The sequence below is a fragment of the Peromyscus californicus genome, unplaced genomic scaffold (genome assembly GCF_007827085.1).
Source record: "Peromyscus californicus insignis strain IS unplaced genomic scaffold, ASM782708v3 Scaffold_5__1_contigs__length_169319896, whole genome shotgun sequence".
Taxonomy (NCBI): domain Eukaryota; kingdom Metazoa; phylum Chordata; class Mammalia; order Rodentia; family Cricetidae; genus Peromyscus; species Peromyscus californicus.
In genome coordinates, this window is record NW_026294573.1 from 68,281,538 (window position 1) to 68,300,269 (window position 18,732).

At 46.9% G+C, this 18,732-nt stretch overlaps 1 protein-coding gene across 4 annotated transcripts in view; it reads left to right on the top strand.

Annotated features, from left to right (window-relative positions):
• Positions 1-776: 776 nt before the first annotated feature.
• Frem1 (FRAS1 related extracellular matrix 1) overlaps positions 777-18,732 on the top strand; it is a 150,454-nt gene continuing 132,498 nt past the window's right edge. For 2 of the 4 annotated variants that reach the window (XM_052717550.1, XM_052717553.1), the window contains exon 1: positions 778-1,273. The gene's annotated coding sequence lies outside the window, so the exon portion shown is untranslated. Of the gene's footprint in view, positions 1,274-18,732 lie in introns of all 4 variants that reach the window. The other 2 variants (XM_052717551.1, XM_052717548.1) reach the window with 2 other exon arrangements.

Consider the following 18,732-nt stretch of genomic DNA (forward strand, 5'->3'; position numbering starts at 1 on the left):
CTGCGCAATTTATCATCATAAACAATGGGGTTCATGATTCCATTGTCCTACATGTACACCATGTACTTCGTGTTCACTCCTCCCCACACCCCCATCCTCAAACCAGCCCTGTGTGTGTGTGTGTGTCTCTTGGATCTGCAGTGGCCTTTGCCTGGGGCTAAGGTTTGGACAAGTCTTCACATGCTGTTTCCCAAAGGGAGGTCCTGCCCCAACTTCTCAATTCTGGCTCCTTGGGAAGTTCAGCCAGAAAGCGGGCTGCTTTTTCTCCTGGTGGGAATACACTACAGGGAGGCAGTTTCTTACACAGTTGTAAGCCCTTTACCCACTGGATCCGGAGATGAGCTGCAGGAGTCACTTTTGAGAGGGAGCCTCTTGATGTGTTATGGATGTGGATTGGCAGACACGTGAAATACTTCATAAATGAAGAGCTAAGTGTTTTTTAAGTTAGAATCCACGCTCTAGATCCACTCTGGCATCTTTTCCTTTCAGTACCATGACTAAAGTTCAAAAGGGCCAGTCCCCTCCCCCACCCCTTCCCAAAGCTGAGCATGGCCTGGGAATTTAAATACAGACCTTTCAGAGCTGGGGCTGCCCCCAGGAAAAGAGGGGCAGGGAAAAGTGTGTTTGAACAGTCTGTGTGAACGTGTGTGTGTAGCCCGAGCCTGCATGCACGTGTGTCAGAGTGAATCCCTGCCCGTGTGTGTGTGTGTGTGTGTGTGTGTGTGTGTGTGTGTGCTGTTGACAGGAGAGACTGTTTCAGCTCAGCCAGCGGTATTAGTGAGGAAGAAAGCTGGGAAGAGAAGCATCCGACCTAATAACAAAAGCTCAGTTTTGTCCCTGCTGACCAACTAGCAAGCAGAAGGGACCGGAGCTGAGGCTCCCCGCCAGGGGGGTCCGGCTCCCTGCAAACAGTTGCAGGCATCCTTACCACGCCTTCCTTAACACGCCCTTCTCTGGGGAGTCCAGAAACTTGGCGCTGGGGAAGTAAGTTTCCAGAGCCACAGCAGCGGCTGTGGAGGAGACCGGCAAACAGTGTGCGTTTGGGATCTCCAAGTCTCTCCCTGTTTGTGTTGTGTGGGTTAATGGATTTTTAGTACAAAGAAAACCTAAACCCAGCTGACTTGAAAGACTGGAATTTCAGCTCTCTTCTTTTGCTGGGATGTTTTTTCTCCCTCTTCCTCTGAAAACATTTTAAACTCGATTACCAGGTCAGTGACCAGCCCTCCACTTCCAAGAGTGTTTAGCTCTTGGCTTGGAAAGAAAACCACCACCTGTAAGTACCTGCTTCCCTGGCTTGTCTGCTCTTGACTGTGACTGTTCTGTTAGCGGAGTGCCCCAGAGGTGGGCAGCTGTGAGCAACTGTGAGGGAAGGCTGCCGGCTGCTTGCAAAACTTTAATTCTGTTAACTCAGAAGGCGGGCACTTGCGTGTTACCAAACCAAATGCCGAAGATGAATTGGCCCCTCCACCTCTGTGTAACCCTTCCTATTCCATCCCCAGGGGCACCCATAAGGAAATAACCGTTTTACATTTTTGTGAGAATTTCCCTGAAGTTAGAGTATTTTCTCTCAGCTAAAGGAAATGGCAAAGAGAAAAGATTCTAAATTAACAGGACAGATAATATCCCCAGGGTCTCAGAATCTAGAGCGTGGGTGGTCTCTGGGAACCTTTGACTAGCTTAATTACATTTGGATATGTTGTTTTGAAGTATGAGTCTTGTTTTGTAGTGATGAAAGGCGGTGTGAGGGAGGCAAGGCAATCATTGTTCTGAAGTGTGGCTGGTGTTTAGTCTTTCAGCTCATGAATGAGATTTGGTCCAGAGACTTCAGTGATGTAGTAAGTAAGTAAATAATTTCTGAGAGTTTGCATCTGGGGCACAGAAATCACTTTTAAGGCATTTCATTTTAGTTTCTGGGTTTTGCTTTGTTTTTGTTTTGTTTACTGTGGCATTCAGTCTTGATGAGTGATGTGACTTAGAAAGAGCATTTCAAGGGCTAGCTAGTGTTTATAGGCGGCAATGTTGCTGGAGAGATTAACCTCTTCAGGGCTGCTTTGCAGACCCAAGGAAGGACCCTGCAGCTCTTTAGGCTTCTGCTCTGGAAAATTATGGTCCTTCCTGGCTCTTCCAAAGCTGGAGAAGTTTCACGCTGACATCCCCATGGGTCTGTCCACTTGGTAAACAGCGTTCTGTGTAACTTCTAGCCACATCTGCTCTTTCTCTCCTTTCTAGACGCTCAAAACTTAATGTAGATAAGAATCTAAGCCAGTTGGGTCTTACATCTGCAATCCCTGCTCAGGAGGCTACAGCAGGAGGATCCAAGTTTCCAAGTTCAAGGGCAGCTTGTGCAGCATTGCAAGACTGTCTGAGGAGACAGAGGAGAGAGAGAGAAAGAGAGAGAGAGAGAGAGAGAGAGAGAGAGAGAGAGAGAGAGAGAGAGAGAGAGAGAGAAAGAGAGAGAGAGAGAAAGTGTCAGACCTTTGGGATTTGGTGAAAAGACAGATTTTTACCCAGTGTTGGGACAGGAATCTTTCCAGGTCAATCTGATGCTGCATTTGAGCAAACATTGCCGTACACTGTAAAATTCTCATCATGTCTTTGGTTAATATCAAACTTCATGTCTAAGTAGTAAGCCTGAACATGAATTGATGCTGAGCATGACTCAGGTACAACATAAATTTGCATTCTTGACTGCCGAACCAGGGCTTTCTACCCATCCTTCTCACCTGACTTCCCCAGATCTGCTTTTCTGTTGCCAGGAGTGACAGACAGCCATTTGTGTGTAGGTACTGGGATGGCACATTGTCAGATTTTGGTCTAGACAGCCTGCCTGCCCCTCAGAGCTAAGCAAGGTCCTGGACACTTTGTCTCTGGGGGTGTTATTTACTATCTGGTAATGGTGCGATGCTGGGGCTGCGCTCGAGTGAGTTGGGTTGAATGAATCTGGATGTCTTGGAAGAGAGCAGGAGCTTCTTCCTAGAAACTGAGTTGCTCTGAGGCCAACCCTCGGTGACTGAACAGGAAGTGGCTCTTCAAGCTGCAGCCCTCATTTGACAACAAATGAAAGCCAGAGCAGCCTGCAACCCCACCCCCGACTTTTATGGCATTCAGTATTTACAGTAGAAAGTAGTCAGTGTGTGCTTATCAAGGGCCTTTCCTGCCCTCTCCTCATTCCAGGCACAGTGCTAGTTTCTAAGGATTCCAAAATGATCAGTACAGATGGCATGGTCAGGGTCCTTGTCCTCACTGTGTTTCCAGTCTCCGCTGTTGCCAACCCTCTTAGGCTAGACACCTAAATGCTCTAAACATTTAAAAGGAGGTAGGTCCACTGACTTTCCTCCTTTCTCTTCCATGCTGGGGTCAAAAGCCAACCTTGCTTACAAGTTGCCCCAAGAATGGATATTATTCTAACATTGACTGGCTCCGTCTTCCAAATGCAGACATGGAGTACAAAATCCTTAAGCATTTGTCTGCGGGGTAGGCTCAAAGATTTATTTTATCAATTCTCTTCAAAACTCTTAATTATATCTTCTAAATTTTACTCTCACAAGGACCAGCATCACTGGTGTGTTGAGTTAGACAAATGTCACCCCTCACAAGGGGATCAAGTAACTCCCTGGAAAGGCTGTCTCTCAGGGCCAGGTCGCACAGGAGGGCACTGTCTTATCTTGTCTGAATCTGATGTAGCTCCCTCTTTGGAGAGCTGGGTGGTCTGGACAGGGCTTGTGGCTTCCATGGCACACAGCTTGCAACCTGACCCTTCCATTCAAGAGACTCCACAGCTTTGTGCCACATGATGAGAGGCTCAAATGGAGACCTTTGAGGTGCTGGGAAAACAAAAGGCAAACAAAACCCCTGCTCCCAGGTGGAATCTTGGTTGGCTATATTTCGTCTGTGACCAAGATTCCACCTTTTGCCTCTGTGACTGCAGCACTGTTTCAAAGGACTTTAAAACCTGGCCATCAAGATAGGAGAGGGCTTGCTTGTCTTTTCCGATAAATGTAGCCTCCAGCGGCCGAGACACTCTGTGTAGTAGATGATTGACTGCAGGCTGAGGACTGGGATCTTACAAAGTAAACACACACTTAGCACAGTGTTCCTGCCCCTCGATGGTACGTTTTGGCAGAGGGCAAACATTGTTGGCTGTTTTGTTTTTTCCTTTAAGCCTGCCTGTTTGCATAGGGTTGGTGATCTTTGGGAACGTGTATTAAAAGGTCCTTAGAAACGCTCCTTTGGGGCATCATTCGAAGGCTGCTCAGGTTGCAAGTCACTTTGCACTCTCAGCTTCATTTTCCTGTCTGGCCCCTAGAGACAGGGAGTAGATAAACACTCGGACTAACACTGGGACTGAGCTCTGCTTTCCATCAAAGGCTATGGCTGCTCAGTGCTTACAGATAGATGCTCTGCTGTCTTTACTTAAGGAATCACACACACCTTTGTGTCCTGAGGCGCAAGCCCTGGCATCTCATGCAAGGGTCTGCCTTCCTCCTAAGCACAACAATTCTTCTTTTGTTAACAATAGATTGGCGGCATATATAGTAAAGTGAGGAAGACTTCAGGAAGGGTAGAAATCCCCAGGAGAAGTTTGGCCCAAATGTGGAAAAGCTGTTGAACATTCCCTACTTCCTACCAGACCCTAGAAGCCTGGTTCATCTTTCCGGTGAACATGAAGGCCCTACTCCCTGGACAGCGCAGCCACAATGCTTTGATTCTGTCTCCTGTGGCTGTTCCCTCTGTGATAACATGGTAGATGTTTCTGTTTCATTCTATAAATCAAAAGATAGCACTCATACAACAGCTATCTGTACATGTTACAAGTAAGTTCCAACCCAGGCTGCAGTGTTCCTGGACCTAAAACTTTAGTCAGGCCAACCAGCTGCCTGGGGAGTAAAATAGAGGGTATTAATACTTACCTTGCTGGACGTGTGCACGTGGTGCGTGGCCTGCCTATTTTCAGTGATGAATTCTTCTTTGAGAGAGGGCTCACACAGGTGTGAAGGTTGGAAAGAAGTAAAAATGTAGCAAATTACATAAAATACTGGAAATGAAAAGAGAAATAGGTAGTGCAATTTTCTTCCAGTCCATCTGACTGGGTAGAGCAAACCCTAACCCTCCACTGCCCTCTGACTGGGTAGAGCAGACCCTAACCCTCCACTGCCCTCTGACTGGGTAGAGCAGACCCTAACCCTCCACTGCCCTCTGACTGGGTAGAGCAGACCCTAACCCTCCACTGCCCTCTGACTGGGTAGAGCAGACCCTAACCCTCCACTGCCCTCTGACTGGGTAGAGCAGACCGTAGCTCTCCACTGCCCTCTGACTGGGTAGAGCAGACTCTAGCCCACCACTGCCCTCTTACTGGGTAGAGCAGACACTAGCCCACCACTGCCCTCTGACTGGGTAGAGCAGACCCTAGCTCTCCACTGCCCTCTGACTGGGTAGAGCAGACCCTAGCTCTCCACTGCCCTCTGACTGGGTAGAGCAGACTCTAGCCCACCACTGCCCTCTGACTGGGTAGAGCAGACACTAGCCCACCACCGCCCTCTGACTGGGTAGAGCAGACCCTAACCCTCCACTGCCCTCTGACTGGGTAGAGCAGACCCTAACCCTCCACTGCCCTCTGACTGGGTAGAGCAGACCGTAGCTCTCCACTGCCCTCTGACTGGGTAGAGCAAACCCTAGTCCACCACTGCCCTCTGACTGGGTAGAGCAGACCCTAACCCTCCACTGCCCTCTGACTGGGTAGAGCAGACTCTAGCCCACCATTACTCTGGATTCTATCTCAGGCCAACAGCCTAGCTGTCTCTTTGTTCTTACTCATGGCTTAAGTTGCCCGAAACAGGTCCATGAACAAGTAAGACTGAAGTGATTGGTACTGAAGACTAAAGGCAACCGGACAGTCATTTCATATTTGTGACCCTTCTGGCTCCAGAATTGGAGAAGCGGACTTGTAATTTCAGATAAATGTATAAGGAGGTAGATCATCTTGTTACTTTGCATTTTGCTTTATTGTAGCAACTGCTTCCATTCCAGGGAGAAATGTTTGAGAATTTGAAACTCTGGGGTTGCATCATTTTAAGTCTGAACTGTCAGCAAATGAAAAGACAGAGCCATGGAAGCATGCAGAGCATGGGGACCCCCCCCCCCCCACACACACTCCCTGCCTCCTCCGCCAGCACTTCTTTCTACAGCTCTGATATTTCACTGGGAACAGTTACTCAACTGATACACAGTGTAGAGTTTCTCCATACAGCATCCAGCCCAGCGCTAGAGAACCTCAAGTGAGCAGAAGACTCATGGTGTTTATCTTGAAGCGGCTTACAGGTCAGGGGACAAGACAGAAACCTTTTTTGTTTTTTTATTTTGGTTTTTCGAGACAGGGTTTCTCTGTGTAGCTTTGAGCCTTTCCTGGAACTCACTTGGTAGCCCAGGCTGGCCTCGAACTCACAGAGATCCGCCTGGCTCTGCCTCCCAAGTGCTGGGATTAAAGGCATGCGCCACCACCGCCCGACAAGACAGAAACCTTTTAAAAAGGCTTCAAATAGTGCTGAAATGTCTGCGGTGGTCCAGCACTGCTGGATTCCATGGGAGCAGATAAAGCTCGTCTGGGAGAGTGAGAGCTGGAAGGAGTCAGAAGAATTTGGTCAGGTGAGTGAGGAGTGGGTGAGTGAGTGAGGAGTGGGTGAGTGAGTGAGGAGTGGGTGAGTGAGTGAGGAGTGGGTGAGTGAGTGGGGAATTGGTGAGTGAGTGGGGAATTGGTGAGTGAGGAGTTGGTGACTGAGGAGTGGGTGAGTGAGTGAGGAGTGGGTGAGTGAGGAGTGGGTGAGTGAGTGAGGAGTGGGTGAGTGAGGAGTGGGTGAGTGAGTGAGGAGTGGGTGAGTGAGGAGTGGGTGAGTGAGTGAGGAGTGGGTGAGTGAGTGGGGAGTTGGTGAGTGAGTGGGGAATTGGTGAGTGAGGAGTTGGTGAGTGAGTGAGGAGTTGGTGAGTGAGGAGTGAGTGAGTGAGGAGTTGGTGAGTGAGGAGTGAGTGAGTGAGGAGTTGGTGAGTGAGTGAGGAGTTGGTGAGTGAGGAGTGGGTGAGTGAGTGAGGAGTTGGTGAGTGAGGAGTTGGTGAGTGAGGAGTAGGTGAGTGAGTGAGGAGTGGGTGAGTGAGGAGTGGGTGAGTGAGGAGTGGGTGAGTGAGTGAGGAGTTGGTGAGTGAGTGAGGAGTGGGTGAGTGAGTGAGGAGTTGGTGAGTGAGTGAGGAGTTGGTGAGTGAGTGAGGAGTTGGTGAGTGAGTGAGGAGTGGGTGAGTGAGGAGTGGGTGAGTGAGTGAGGAGTGAGTGAGTGAGTGGGGAGTTGGTGAGTGAGGAGTGGGTAAGTGAGTGAGGAGTGGGTGAGTGAGTGAGGAGTGAGTGAGTGAGGAGTGGGTGAGTGAGTGAGGAGTTGGTGAGTGAGGAGTGGGTGAGTGAGTGAGGAGTTGGTGAGTGAGGAGTGGGTGAGTGAGTGAGGAGTTGGTGAGTGAGTGAGGAGTTGGTGACTGAGGCTGTTGGGAAGAGAGACTGCCCGGAGCAGACAGGCTCAGGGGCTGAGATGGTGCATTTAAGGAAGGACAGAAGTCACACTCGACCAGCAGACCAGTGGCCAAGAAACGGTGGCACTGGAAGAGCCTGGAGAGGGGGCAGGGGAAATTCAATCTCACACCCAAAAGGGAATCCAGAAAGCTCACAATCCTCAGGCCTTCTCATTGCTGGAAGGCTGATGGAAGTGGAGTCACCCCCTGATTGTCCCTGGTTCTCTGTCATACAGCCATGTAAGGTTGCCTTCCTCAAATAATTGAAGGCACCTCCCTTCCCCCCACCCCTAATTACTTCCAAAACAGGTCTGCTTTTTCTCATACATATGCAGTTAATTTTGGAGATATAGAGTTACACATTTTTGCTTATTGAAAGCTAATGCACTGGCTTGAGTCCATCATTCCAACCTCAGATTATCAAGGCTGTGGATCTAGATTATGTCCTCAGTGACAGCATTCAGCCCTCAAGGATTTGTGCTGCCTGTGAGTTGGATAAATTTGTCTTCTACAGCTTTGTTTGGGGACTTAAAACAGCACTATGAGATAAGTCCCAGATGTCTCTCAAGAGAAGTGATCTCTCTCTCTCCCTCCTTGCCTCCCTCTTTCTTTTTCTTTAAAGAAGAAACTAGTTACAGTGTCTTTGTAACCTGTAATCATGGCAGGATCTAAGGTGTATCATGTGTTTCTCGGGGCAGCCCTGCCTGCCCTGGAACTCCCTCTGTAGACAGGGCTGGCCTCGAACTCAGAGATACGCCTGCCTCTGCCTACTTAGTGCTGGGATTAAAGGTGTGCGCCACCACCACCCAGCATGTTTTCTTGTTTTAACAAAAATCTTAAAGACACAATAACTATTGAACTATTGATTTCATTTTTTAATCCATTCATTGAAAGCCTGTTACCGGCCACAGACAGCTTAGTCCCCCTGCCTTGGAAGCTCATAGACAAATATAGACAGCACGGAACAAATGCCTTGTGATGGGTTTAAATAAAAATATGGTCTTCTACTATGTCAGAGAGAAAATCTTTCCCAGGGGGACAGTTGGGTTTTAGAGCATCTTGGGGGAGGCATTTCACTGGTGTTAACAAATGTGAAGGATTTCAGGGAGAGTGGAAACAGTAACACTACAGGCTGTGTAAAAGTGGCCCCTTGGCAGGAAGTTGACATCATTTAAGGCTGTGTGTCCTGATGACCAGCCCCCCAGCAGTTAAAGCTTTAACAACCCATTTCAAATCGCAGACCTTTCCCCTTGCTTTCTTTACGTTCATTCACTTGGCCTTCTTTTCTTTGAGTGTTTCCTTCATCGTGTGGAATCGGACAACTGCTCACCACATGTCATGGAGTGTGACTTGGATCTGCTGGCTGTGGCTTCTGCTGACTTAGTGTCTGCTTTTATATAACAGCTCTGAACGAAACCACACAGTGTTTATTGAAATGATTTTACTTAAATACGAGAGTAGCTGGTGCCCTAAGCCTTTAGGCTTCGTGGGATGAGAGGAACCGCTGCTGCCAGAGGGACTGATTGGCAATTAAAAATTAACCGGAGGGTGCTGCCTCAGAGAGAGAAGGAGTTGCGTGGCCATGTGACTGTTTTAAATAGCAAACAAAGAGACATGGTGTCATATCTCCTAGTCACACCTTGTCAGCCATGTAGCCACGCCAGCACCACCACCTGTTGGTGTTAGCTGGTCTTCCAGATTATTAAGACACTGTGGAGAAATAAACTAGAATGAAACCCAGAGCTATGTACAAAGCTCCATTTACAAAATCAGCCCAGAGCATGTCCTGGACTCGGTGTTTGGCTGCAGGCGAGGGTCGCAGGGAAATTTCCTCAAGCAGGACTTCTGACTAGCTTTGTACTTTGGTATTATCTTTCAAAAGTCCCAGATGGAACCCATTTTATCTTTCTCATTTGGCCATAAAACCCACGTGGTACTGATTTGATGGCTCCACCCAGGAGGGAGCAGCGTGTGGTACCGCAGTGTGTGGTGGCCTGTGCACCATTTTGTGTTGCAGATGGTCTGTGGCCGCACTCACTGATGGTTGATGAATTGCTTTACTAGGAACCGTGGTCTTCATTTACTCCCAGTGAAGAGACATTTCCTGATCCGTGGCTGTGTAAGTCCCTTTGGTGTTAGGTCCTGCATGTGTGGGAATCACAGCCTGTGGGTAATACGGTTAGGAGGATTCCGGGTGCTAACGCCTGTGCACTGCAGTATTTGCATCCCGTGAGCAGAGCAAATGATGACAACGACGTGAGCCCATGACGTGGAGACACGGTCACACTGAATTTTATAGCAGATTGGCACTCACAGGCTACCCGGTGTGTAAGTCATTGTGCATGGCTGAACGGAGAGCCCCGTGACCATAAGGCTTCAGGACAATGCCGTAGTGATGAGAGCAGGTGCTAGAAGTGTGAACAGTTGAAATTCTATGAATTAATACAGTGATAACTTCTACAAAAGCTGTTCATTGAGGCTGAGGAAGCTCAGGTAACACATTATTTTATTATATATTTTCCCCAGACAAAAAGTAAGGGGCATGGCTAATGTCTTATACTTAGGGTACACAAAATCTGTCTGCAGAGAGAGACAGTTAAAGAGTGTGGTATGTTACACATTATCATCACGGCTTATCATCTCATACGTATCATCCCATGTACTGTGGGAACATGAAACAAGGAAAAACATTAGCCTTGTGAGTAATTAAGCTTATTGTTAGTTTGTGTGTGTGTCTGTGTACATGTGTGTCTGTGTGCATGTATGTGCATCTGTGTGCATGTGTGTCTCAATGTGTGTGTTTGTGTGTGTACATATATCCTCCTATATCCTTTGTCTTTCAAGATTCACAGTGAATTAAATAAACCAGTGGTGACAAAAGATTCTAGTTAAACTTTAGACTGATTTTTCACTTAAATTCCTTTCTGTCAATTCTCTAATTCCAGAAGCTACCAACTTTGTATGTACATCTTCCACAGGGAATGACTCGGCATTATGCTCAGTGAAAGGTAACCCTGGTGATGGCAGGTTTGGGACTTCTTGCCTTTGCTACTCTCGCCGTCTAAGCCCTTCACCTCCTTATCTCCTTTGCAGCAGCCCTGCCCAGTCACCTCACACTGGGTCTGTTGCTGGCACTGATCCTTGAGGTAGCATCCTCAGCTCCAATCCCGCCTGCTTTCTTTGCTCCGGTCCAGCGACTCCCTAATTCTGAGAGTTTTCTCAGACTCAAGAACCTAACTTCAGTCTGTGGATGCTCAAGTCTCTTTTCCCTCTTCCTAGACTCACAGGAGAGGGAGATACTGTTTCCAGTCGTTTGTAGCCATGGTTTTCCAGCATCCTTTCTTCATTAGAATCACTTGGAGGTCTTTTAAATTAAGACGACTGAGCTCCACCCAGAGAAATTAAATCAGAAACACTGACAAATGATGCTTGGGTCATTTGTAATATGAAGCTAGAGATGGGACCCACTAATCTGGGGTAGGCATTTGAAGTGCCTTTTTATCTTAGTGTGTTCCTGCTGTTTCTAATAATGCAGGCTCACATAAGCGTTCACAGAACTGTTCTCTTCCTTCAGGGCAGAGGAGTGGGGCTGAGGCTGGGACAGTGGTGCCTAGTCACAGTGTGGTCTGCTTACATGGTGCCTCTGGCTCATGATGATGTGAATGGTGTCCTGGCATTGGCTGAGCAGAACAAAGCAAATACCAACAAAGGAACCTCAGCCTCATTGGCCAACTCTTGCCAAGACAGGCATGGCAGTGTGCTTTCCACGAAGAGTCCTTCATCAGATGCTCAATGATGCCACAGTGTGAATTGCCTTTGTGTACCTTGTGCCTAGAGTGAATATGCTCCACTTGCTAGACAAACTGCAAGCCGACACTCATTTTATTTAGTGACTTTTAAAAAATTTTAACTTATATGTATGGATGTGCAGCTGTGTGGAGGAATGTACATGTGAGTGCCATTGTCTGTGGAGGCCAGAAGAAATCATTGGATCCTTTGGAACTGGAGTAACAGGTGATTGTGAGCAGCCCCAACGTGGGTCCTGGGAACTCAACTTGGGCCCTCAGGAAGAGAAGCCTGTGTGTGCTCTTAACCAGTGAGCCACCTCTTCAGCCCCTGTTTTATTTTATTCTAGTGTGTGTGTGTGTGTGTGTACATGCAGGCACATATGTGGTGGTCAGAGGACAATGTTAGGTGTTAGTTCTAACCTTCCGTTGTATTGGAGACAGCCTCTTCTTCAGAGCTGACTCAGGCCAGACTCTCTGGTCCACATGATTCTGGGCATTTTTCTGTCTCTGCTTGGTGTCTCACTGTAAGAGAGCTGGCACTACAGACGTCACCATGTTGAGCTTTACGTGGGGTTTGGGGAACAAAATTTGGATCCTCATGCTTGTGCGGCAGGTGCCTGACTCACTGAGCCATCTTTCCAGTTCCAAACCAGCATTTTGAATATAGTCTGTTTAAAGATGCCCAAAATGTGTTGAACCAAAAATGTTCCGTATTTACTCTTAAAATATTTCTGTCTGATTTGCAGTTATCATACATCATTCTTATAGGTTACACCTTCCTCCTGAGCATCTTTATTCAATCAGACATCAATTCAGACATTTGGATTGTTTTAGGCCTGGGACATTTGGGAGACTGACATTGGAGGTTTTGTTTTTGAGCAGGAAATTGAACTGTTTTTAACTATGCTGCCCAACACACTGCACCCCATGCTCTCTACAGCCAAATTCTGTGCAGGCAGGCAGATTAGGTTTCACATTTCCTAATGCCATTAGGCTCGGTGAGCCACACTGAACACTTCAGCGGGGCCTGCATTAATGGACACTGGCACAGCTGTGCATTCCCATGGGGTCAACATGGGGGCACAAACTGAGGGCCAGTGAGACCTGATGGTGTTCATCAGGCACTTGGGTGCAGATCCCTGGGACGGAGGGGACTAGAAAACCTGCTAAGATCAGAGCTGGCATCCACACCCTGGGAGTGAGATGGGCCAGCCTCCTGCATCTTGCTTGACCTTTTTTTGTTGCTGAGGGTCCAACGTTACAACATGGACTGTATTCTGGCTCTATGAGGAACCAGAGGAGAATCCATTCAATCTAACCCATGAGACATGTTAAAGGGTGGATCAATGGATAAGTCTTAAAAGCTAAGAAACTTTAAAGGATTAGATAGATAGCTTAGTGGCTAAGAATGTTCGTTGCTCCTACAGAGAACCAGGGTTCGGTTTTCATTACCCACATGGTAGCTCACAACCATTCCTAACTCCAGTTCCAGGGGGTCTGTTGCTCTCCATGGACAGCAGGCCACACAGGGTCTACATACATACAAGCAGGAAAAACACTCATACACATAAAGAAAAATCTATTAAATTAATAAACACTAGGTTTTGAAAAATGTTAGGTTAAGGAAAAGTGAATGGAAAATATAAAGTTCACTTAGACCTTCTGATCCCTCACCTAGATTTCCATATTATTAACTTCTTGGGTGAATGGAAGTAGATGTTTGTCACAATGGACCATTATTATGAGCCAGGCCCATAGTTTACATTTGGGCTCATTCTTAATGTACATTCAGTGAATGTTGATAAATGTTCAATAACATGTATCCATCACAACACAGTGCTTAAAACAATTTTTTGCTGGGAGGTCAGGGCTGGCTGGCTTCCTATTTACTGTGTTGCAGAGGGTGACTTTGAACTTCTGATCCTCTTGGATCAACCTCCCCAATGCTGGAATTGAAGGTGTATCATCACACCCAACTTACGGATTGCTGGGAATCGACCCCAGGACTTCCTTCATGTTAAGCTAACACTCTGCCAACCGAGCCACATTCCACCGTAAGGTGCTAATTTTTTTTATTTTTATTTTGCAATACAATTCAGTTCTACATTTCAGCCACGGATTCCCTTGTTCTCCCCCCTTTGGCCCCCCTCACCTTCCCCCCTGCCCACCCCCTATTCCCACCTTCTCCAGGGCAAAGCCTTCCCCGGACTGAGATCAATTGCTAATTTTAAAAGTGACTTTTAGAAAATTTTTCTCTAGGGATTTGGGAGAGAAAGGAGAAGAAAGGGAAATTATCTTGATTGAGCCTTGACATATTTTCAACGTGTGTGTGTGTGTGTGTGTGTGTGTGTGTGTGTGTGTGTGTGTGTGTGTATACGCATGTGGGCCATACAGGCTTTGAATGACATGTATAGATATTATCACACTTAACTATTTTATAGCCATGAAAGGTATTGACTGTGTCTTAATTTGATAATGTGCAACAAATTCCAATGAAGAATAAGGCTTTGGTTAAAGAAATGGTGGCCTTATCAAAGGCTCACACGTCTTTGGTTGACTTCCGTTTTCTCTTTTCCTTCAATTTGTTATATCAGGGGGGAAAATCCTCTCACTTCCGGATTTTAGTAATGTCAAATCAGAAATTTGTTTAGTTTTCTTAATTATTAAAAATAGTGGAGCATGGTGGCACACATGTAGTCTCAGCTCTCAGGAGCCCACGGCATGGGAATCATAAGTTTGGGCCACATACTGACTGGGGAGCGGGGAGAAAGACATAAAAAAAGGAAGTTATCGCTGAAGACATCCTCAAAACTTCGTTCAGACCTTCGGCAGGGAAAACCATCCCACTGGAGTTCTGTTGAGTTTGTCAGTCTAGGAATGGTGGCTCCTTGGCTCTGCCGTCATCTCGTGGGGGCACTGGCCTCATTCCACACTGCATCACACCAGAGAACAGTAGAACTGATTCTTCCATGCTGGCCGATGCCGGAGCCTCCTTCGGCCCCACTTCCTTGTGCAGACCACTGTGTGCTGGAGCACAGGGCCCCGGGATTGCAGGCTTCGGGGATGTTGGCCTTTCTGCTGGGATTGGAGTCTCAGCTACACTATGAGCATTTAGCTCAACAAATTGCTTCTCTGTTCCCTTAACTGCAACGTGGAAATAATCATAGACTCTGTCCATAGGTTGTTATGAAGATTAAGTGTGTTTAAACAGAGCCAGGTACAAGTGAATAATACATGTTTATTTGTTGTGATGATGATTATGTGTCAAATTTGGAGGTTTCTTCTAGTTCTAGAATTCTGTTATTTTAAAATTTTTATTAGCATATGTTAATTACCCTCCATAATAGACTTTCTATGACATTTATACACATACACATAATGATTTCAATCATGTTCATACCCCTGTTATCCTGTCTTGTCCTTCTCCCTGCCTGCTGAACCTCTTCCCCTTTCTAACTAGCACTTATGTTTTGTTTTGTTTTTGTTAAGTTTGAAACCCAGACAAAGGCTGAGGTGCTTATTTAATGTATCAAAGCAGACCTGGCTGCCAGGTTCTCCCAGCATCCCTCAGTCCCTACTTGTTACCGGGTATGGCTGTCATAACACACCCTTTACCCTGAACTCTCCAGCCCAGAGGCTGGGCTGCCCTTCCCCCAGAGGCTCTTCTCTATATAATCCAGACATGTTGGTTACCTGACCCCTTTTGGACCTTTGGCCTCCTAGCTGCTGCACCTGGTTCCCCCCTTCTCTCCCTCTTCCTTCCCCTCCCTCTCTCCCCACATGGCCCAGCTCAGCCTGGTCATGTCCACTCTGGACTCTCTCAGATGTCCCTGCCTCTACCTAAGCTCTCCCTTTTATCTACAATGAACTTTCTCCTCCACTTTTTCATTCAGATTTTTGTTGCCCCAGTGAGCTTCATGAGAATTGCTTATAAGAACCTGGAAGAGCATGGTCACCTTACCAGTGGTTACTCCACTGAAGGAAATGTCTCTCCTTCCCCCATCCATCATTACTGCACATAAATCTTTAAGGAAGAATGGACCCTGGGAATCCCTCCTCCTTCCATGACAGGATGTGGGCAGCCTCATGTGCAGATGCTGGGCTGGTAATCACAGCTGCCATGAGCTTAAGCCTGGAATAGCCACCGCATGCCTGGAAGTCAGGGTTTCAGGACACTCCACCCCTTTCTCGGCATCTCACACTCTTTCCACCCTGTTATATTCCATGAGTCTTGAGAGAGGTGATATGAATGCCCCACGTATGTCTAAGCATTCAGCAGTCACTTATTCCATGCATTGTGATTGGTTATGCATTTCTACTGTTAGCACTGACTGCTGCAAAAAGGGGCCTCTCTGAGCAGAGCTGCCAGCAGCACTAGTCTGCGGCCATCAGCAGTTGTTTAGAAGGCATCCTGACAGGCGTAGCACGTCATTAGCAGAACAACAGTGATGTTCCCTGTCCGTGCTAACCATGGGCTGTCGATTGCTCTCACAGAAAGATGTGAATTCCTTGCTGTGATGCAACCCCCCAATCCAGTCAATCTCTTGTCATTTTTGTCATACTGTGACCAGGGATCAAACCACATCACAGTTTCTGGCACTTACGAACAGGTTTCTTAAGTTACCAGAAGCATTTCCTTGTTCCCAGATCTCTTCCGGGAAGGTCTTGGTGGTGGCGTCTGTGAGCGTGAGTGTTATCATTGATGACATGGAAGTAAGACGCTGCAGGTTGCACAGCACAGCTGGAGAGGTGCTGGACAGTTGTCTGCGTACGTGAGCAATCTTTTCCCAGTCAAGTAGAAGGTGCTTTAAATGTATTCTGACGTTTTGGTGTGACTCGCTCTCACACCAGTACAGCAGATTCCGTTTTATACTGTCAAGTACCTGATAATCCAGCTTTTCTTGGGAAGCCTCCAACTCTCCAGAAGCCAGGTTAACTCTTGTTTCTTTTGATTTGCCTCACATCTTTGTACTCTTTCACACAAAGACATCTACATGTGGATTCTTCTATATTCTTGGTCTCCAAGCACAGCCTCCTGGGGGAGGCTCCGTCCCCACAGTTCTGAGTTGAGCACTTCCCAGGGAGACCCCAGGAGCTATGATAAGAGGAACATTCTGGACCAGCACTTGGATGTGGAAGCTGCAGAGGGTGATGGGGAGAGCATGGGCAGAGTGTCTCAGTCTAAGATTGTTCTTCTGTAGGGTGAAGGGACTTCTAGGGGAGAAAATACTGGTGACCACACACTAGAAAGGAAGTGGGCTCTCCTAACTCAAGCCCGGAAATGCAAATGAAGCAGTGTCAGGAAAGGTGTGGTACTGCCTGCCACCTGTGAGAAGGGCTGCTGAGGGCACCCACGGGTCTTCTTTGCAGAAAGCATGGGCGTAATAGTCATAAGTTCACACCTCTTAATCATATAATTCCAACCCTGGGGTCCATTACAAGGAGAACCTTAGAGAAAGGAACTAATTTATAATTAAAGGATTTTCACTGTCTATTGTTAGAGTAGCTAGCCACACAGCCAGAGTTTTAGGTAGAGGCCTGGCTCAGGTGGCCCCGATAAGCCAGACATGGCCGCCCATCCTCTTACACCATCTGAGGGAACGAGTGTCCGTGGAAAGCAGGGGAAGGAGATTTAATCCATACATTGGAAACTGGAACAAGTAAAGGAGTCCAGTGACCCCGAGTTTGTCTGTGGGGTGCTGGCATGAACTTTAGGTTTAAACAGAAGAACATCTGGGGCCAAGGTCAAGAGGTTTGCGTAATCAAGCCATCCTGGTCAAGATGTGGTCATCTTGACCATCGTCTCACATCTGTTCTGCGCTGTGGCATGATGCAGTCACTCTTCTACGCCAGGGTACAGCCCAGCTGTCACGGATGGGGGTGGCCAGCCTGGCCTTCCAGGTTTTGTTCTGACTGCAATGTTAAGAGAAGGACATCTCTGTGCCTTCAGCCTTGAAGGCAGAAGAGATTGTTTCGGCACCGTCAGCTTCTAGACAGACACTCCTCGAGTGAGTACATACTTAATGCCAAGTCAAATAGGCTCTGACAATGGTGAAGGAGAACCACAAAGGAAAGGCAGGGGTGATGTGGTTATATCCTGGTTATAGTGACCTTGTGGGCCCAGGCCAGGAGCCAGTGCCTTTAACAGACTCGGTTTCTGAGTGTCTGTTATAGCACCCGTGTGCATGCAGCAGCGGAGTGAAGGCAGGAACTGCAAAGCATCCTGGTAGTGCACGTAGTGCACAGGTTAAAAGTAAGACAGCAAGGGATGTTTAATATTCAGGGAAATGCTTGTGATAGAATGTCACGCTGATGGAAAAGAGTGGTAGCCTCTCTTTAGCATGTGGTTCCAATTAAGGATGAAACACTGTGTGCATATACACACAGATGCCCCCCCCCCCTCCAACATGCCCATGCACACACAGGTCCCCAAAGAAACCTGAGTATTTTCTGTGGATGTTAGGGAGTGCATTTTTATCTTTTCTGCAGGTTCCTTTATATCTTTAATGAATGAGCATATGTACCTTATATTTAAAAAAAAACTTATTTTCAGAGGAAGCAAATAAATTGACACATAAAATCAAATATGTGGGCTAGTTGAGTTCTAAGATCCTCAAATTATATATTCTGTGTGTTTTAATTAATTTACTTAAAACATTCCATAGAGGAAGTAATGTTATAGAATTAACCAACCTGTATTTGATACATTTAAGAGTCTGCAATTATGAAGGGGCTCGTTGGTTTCGGGGCCTTTAAAGTGGCTGAGCTATATTGCATCTTTTCATCTATTTCCCCTAACATGCCTATAAAATAGTCTCTATTATTATTCTGGTTTTATAAACTATGACTTTAAAAAGTGACCCCATAATCATAATAAACCTAGCACTTATTAAGCAGTTAAAAAAAAAATACCACACTTATTAAGCACATGCTTTAAAACTGAAACTGTTTAGACTGCTCTCCAACTGTTTTAGGAAGTAGATGGTGGTTTTTATGTATTTGAGAAACACAGAGTAGGTAACTTATCCAGGGTCATCATTCTGACCTTGCACTTGCTAGTGGAGTCTGTTTTGCCCTGTTTGGTACTTGGCGTCTGGGTTACGGTGACTCTCACGGTACCGACCCTTTTGACCCCTCCCAGTTTGCTTCACAAGCCCCCGGGTCTTTTATCTACAGTATTTAAACCTTTCATGATCTCTGTTATGCTTCCAAACGGCAATGGTGACTGCTCAGTGAGTTTCATTGGAGGCAGTGATGTCGGAAGGAACTGGCTGTCCCTTTAAGAGCATTATTAACAAAGGGGCCTGCCTACCCCCATCACAGGATAGTGTCTGACCCCTGACACTAAGCCAAGTTTAAAGGCCTCGAAGCCAACAAACCCTCCCATAATTGCAGACTC